General features: G+C 43.0%; 1 long non-coding RNA gene across 2 annotated transcripts; it reads right to left on the bottom strand.

The window, feature by feature from the left end:
• Window positions 1-536: 536 nt before the first annotated feature.
• Window positions 537-3,778, bottom strand: LOC119088041. 2 transcript variants are annotated; one of them, XR_005091607.1, is made up of 2 exons: window positions 3,443-3,778; window positions 537-1,818 (listed from the first exon to the last, which is right to left on the bottom strand). It is a non-coding gene; the product is annotated as an uncharacterized LOC119088041 (long non-coding RNA). The 2 variants fall into 2 exon arrangements; XR_005091608.1 differs by lacking the exon at window positions 3,443-3,778 and adding an exon at window positions 1,912-3,435.
• Window positions 3,779-4,863: the final 1,085 nt, after the last annotated feature.

Below are 4,863 nucleotides of genomic sequence, written 5' to 3'. Positions count from 1 at the left end.
AAAGGGAAAAAAAGTTACCTCTTCTGTCTTTTCTCCCCTTTTATTCCTGTATTCCTTAGTGTACAATGGGGGAGAATTAAACTTTAGGGAAAAAAAAATCTCCTGAAGGGCATGCCTTATATCTGGAAGATAAGAAGGTTTGTCATGAACTTAAGTCTCAGAATTCCTGATACTAAAGACTCTAACCACCCTATAGTGAAAACAGTAACAGAAGACACACCTCCAGGTCCTGAGAATTCCAGAAATAATTACAAGTAACTAGGAATAAAATAAAATAAAATAAAATAAAATAAAATAAAATAAAATAAAATAAAATAAAATAAAGGACAGTTTCCATGGAAAATTACTCGTTAGAAAGGAGACTGGCAGCAAGAAAAGAGCCTCCCCAACTCTGTCCTGAGAAATGCAGCATCTCCCCAGGAATCCTGCCCTCAATTCCAAACCCAAGCAAATCCCTGACCCGGAAGGTCAGACAGCATCTGTCCAAGCCCATCTCATATCCTTCCGTCACAGCAAAGGAAAATGTTCAACTCCTCTTCCCTTCAGAACTGAAATTTTCAATCATTCCTTTATTAATACAAGACAAAACGTCAGACATAAGTACCTCTCACAAGGTGCCATGTCTACTACATAGTCTGTCAAATGTAATATTAAATATAAGACCAAATCAGTTCTTGGTTTACATAACAAGCCAGAATGTTGACATAAGTATTCTGAAATCATGGCTTTCCTGAGCAGTGTCAATTCAGAAAACCTCAACCTAAACATTAATTAATCCAATCAGAGAATGAGACTTACTTTCTTCTTTCTTTTAAAAACCTCTAAGAAAAAATAAGTTATAGGTTCTATAAGGCACAATTTAACTCTGGCTTAATATTTTTCACAATAATCATCTTTAGTAGTTAAAATAAAACAATCCAAGTCACACCAAATTTCGTGCCTCCTACCGTTTCCTTAGCTCAAGCTATCTTAAATCAAGCTATCTTATCTCCAGGCAGGTTTGGCTGGAGGAAGAAAGGAGACACACAGAGAGCATTTGTGTTCACACTCTGCTTCAGAGATGCCTTGACAGCTTGGGACATTTGCTTTTCTAGCACCTTCGATGGAAAAATAACAGGAGGTGAATCCTGCTGATGGTGGGTCAGAACCAGCCCCTTACAACCCTCAGGGTGTTTTATGAACTCCGTGTCAAGTCACTTATAACACATTGAAGATTATCTGTAGACAGTGTTCAAACATCTTTATATTTGACAGCAGTGGCCATCCTAATCAGAAAGGTAAGGCCTGGGGGTGCGATTTATTTTAGCTTTCATCAACAAAAGCTCTTTGCCATCACAGGTTTCACTCTGAGGCTACACAGAACAGGGAAGCCATCAAATCGTTCTGTCTGCTCCAACAGGAGTCCGAGAAGTCACCTCTAATGACAGGCCACATTTCCATTTTATGTCCAAATTCTTAGGGTAACCAAAGGCTGGGAACTTAATAGGGTGGAGAGTCTTTCCAAGGGGTGCTGGCGATGAAAAGGAGTTGATGAGTGCCGGTCAATTGCTGCTTGCTACAGGAGATTCCACTCAAGTGTGGCTGAAACCAGAACAAAGGGAGGGGATGCAGAACTCCCAGGATCGGCTGGTCCCCAAGCTCCCTCTGGTCAGTGCTAGTCAACCCCAAATCAGCTGCACCAGCACCCGTTCAGCAGTAGCTCCCAGGGAAGCTCTCCCCATGAGGGTGGGTGGAAGGAGGGAGGGGAGAGGTTGACTTCCAGCACAGAGGTGCCAAGAGTGCCAGCCTTGGCCACCGCCATCTCAGTCATCTTCTCTTCTGAAAAAAAAAATTTGATCTCAGCAATGGCCAAAGTTCAAACCCAGGGGGAAATGTGGCTTCTGAGATAATGCAGTAGCCTTCAGCACTAACCAACAGATTAGTCAGGACAGACAGCTGAGAAGTCCTTTTCTCTCAAGAGTAGTTCTCTGCTCCCAGTCACCAGCTCAGCTCACTCCTTGTCTCTCCCCAGGTGGAGAGACACAGTGAAGTATCACCACAAGACCTGGCCTCTCTCCAGCGTTGTCATGCAGTGGCGATCTTAAGTTCCACAAAATATGACAACACAAAATGGTCACTCATCATCGTAAAACCAACAAGTATCACAACCACTGCACTGATAAGAAAATATCTGGTAGCTGAACCACCAAGCTGGGACCACACTTACCAGGAGGACCCAAAGGTCAAGAAAATGACCCAGAAGTTGTTTCCAAGTATTCACAGAAACCGCAATCATATTCCAAGTCCCAAAGGATGAGAAATTCAAAGTGCCTTCCGCCCTTAGCGTCCCTATGCTACCCTTCCATATTATGCGTCCAGGGTATTTCTCTCTCCAGAGTTAAATGATGTTGTATGACACAAAAACAAACACTGTTAGTCAACACTATGTTACATCGTGGGCACTGAAGAAGGGAATAGTGAAAAACCCCAGAGAACGGAAACTTCACACAATGCGACTACTCAAGTGTCAGCAAGTACGCAAAACAACAGGCATTTCTGTCTACTGGTGAGAAGTAAATTGACAGAACAGTTCTGGAAAAAAGCTGGCACTGCCTAATGAAACCAAAGTGTGTATGGTTTTCATGATCTCAAGACAGAATCTCCGCTCTTGTGTACACATGGGAGAAACACTGTAGTTTCTGTGCTCTAGGAGGTAGACAAAGGAGTCATCCACCTCCCAACAACAAGAAACTAGACACAGAAGCCTCCTCTGGGAGAAATCAAACACTCTCTAGTCATAGAAACTGTGTGTGCACTCAAAGAACAAAAACAAATCCCTGACACATCAACATGGGTGAAATCGGAAATGTGATGCCGATATTAAGCAAACCACTGAAAATTTCAGGGAAAATTGCCTTTTGAAAAACATGTTGTTTATATTTATGTAACCTTAAAGAAAAACAAAGGAGTCACTAAAATAGTATTCAGAGTCATTTTTACTAGAATGAGGAATGAAAACGAGATCCGGGCTTCACTTACTGGCGATGTTCTGTTTACTAGGCTGGGTGGTCCTTCTTATTCTATTTACATGCTCAGTGAGAATTCAGATTCATCATCCTTCATTACCAGCTGTAGCTTTTGGGTGTCATTTGTCAGGAAAGTTATGTAAAGTGTCAAAGAGACCTGACAGAGAACGAGACTCCTTACACTAATATGAAAACCCCTTCAAGTCCCTTGAACATATTTAAATTAGTAGTCACACTGTCTTAAGCAACTCGGAGCAGTGCAGAGGCCGCTGTGATGGGCTGAGAGTCACTTCTTTCCTCCAGGGGTAAGGCACAGGTTTCCTAAGGATGTACGCTAAGGCCCTCGCAACTCTACAGTTCAGGACGCTGCAGTCTCCAGGAGCTTTCTTTCTTTCCCTGAGATGCCCGCATCCCTGAGATGCCCGAATCTCACTCACCTTCGACCCCTAGTCGCCACTGCCTTCAGGCGTTACTCAGAGCACCCGCACCGCCCTCTTGGCTTGCTATCAAGTCACTTCGTAGCTCCAGGAGGTGACAGGGTTGCGGAGGAAGGCTCATGGAGGAGGACATCAGAACAGAACTAAAACACGGGCCCAGAAATGCCTTCTCTCCAAGTCCCTGTGACAAAAACTAATAAAAATAATCGTCAAAGATAAAAGCCTACAATGACTTAAGTTGCTACAAATACGAGTGTGGATCACCATTTCATCATTCTCGTGACCTTTACAAAGACTGTGTGACAACAGTGGTTATGCTACTTCCGGTTTAAAAAAAAAAAAAGGGAAAAGCAAGGAGCCAGCTCTCAAGTACTGGCTTTTTACAGGGAACCTGTTCTTAAATAAGGAAATTAGCCGATAAACATAAGTGAAGAGTGAGGGGATGAGCTCTGACGTCAGGACTAGGTGGGGCCTAGTTCTATGACCAATTGACCAGGTAATTGTGTAAGTCCTTAGTTTCCCTATCTGTAAAATGGGTGCAAAACTAACACCTCATAAGGTTGTCCAAATAACTACTGAATCCAAGAATTCCAAATAAGTCCTTGAGGCACACAACAACAGCTCAATAAAGGATCACCTTTATTCTCTGAGATTACAACACCAAGCTGGTCTAAAGCAGAATGTCCCATAGATATATTTTTGTATTTACCCCTCACCGACGCGTCTAATCTTGAAAGTCATCCCAATTGAGTAATCAGCCCTTATTATAACTTTGAATCGTGCTAATGAACTTTTTACTTCTCCTCAGAGCCAAGAGAAACATATGCAAGTATATTCCAAAGTAATAAAAACACAAGTATTCAACAGAAAACCGTCACTCCCCCTTCTGCCGATCTGGTCAGCCGGTTTGCATGTTTAATCAAAATTTTCCATTGTGCCTCCAGATACACCCCTCATTCACTGGGGATCTGGCAGTTGGCACTTCTTGTGAGCGTTCTTTCTCATGAGTATGTTTCTTTCCAACCTGGCATGGGCAGATGGGAGTGATTATCACGAGACAACAGCTTTTCCACTCAGACAGGCTCTTTTTTTAAAAAAAAATTAATTTATGTATTTGTATTTTATGCACATTGGTGTTTTGCCTGCGTGTATGACTGTGAGAGGGTGTAAGATCCTCTGCAACAGGAGTTATAGACAGTTGTGAGCTGCCATGTGGGTACTGAGAATAGAACCCGGGGCTTCTGGAAGAGCAGCCAGTGTTCTCAACCCTTGAGCCATCTCTCCAGGCCCTCACACAGGCTCTTAATGATGGCAAATGACAAGGGAACCAGCCATATATTCTGAGGCTTGTAAAGGGAAGAGCCAGAACCCCACAGTGGACGAGAAGTGGCATCCAAGCCATGACACAGGCTGACCAGATC

This window comes from Peromyscus leucopus, chromosome 5, assembly GCF_004664715.2.
Source record: "Peromyscus leucopus breed LL Stock chromosome 5, UCI_PerLeu_2.1, whole genome shotgun sequence".
In the NCBI taxonomy this organism is placed as follows: Eukaryota; Metazoa; Chordata; class Mammalia; order Rodentia; family Cricetidae; genus Peromyscus; species Peromyscus leucopus.
The sequence above is the reverse complement of the archived record's forward strand: the minus strand, read 5'-3'. Positions and strand labels throughout refer to the sequence as shown.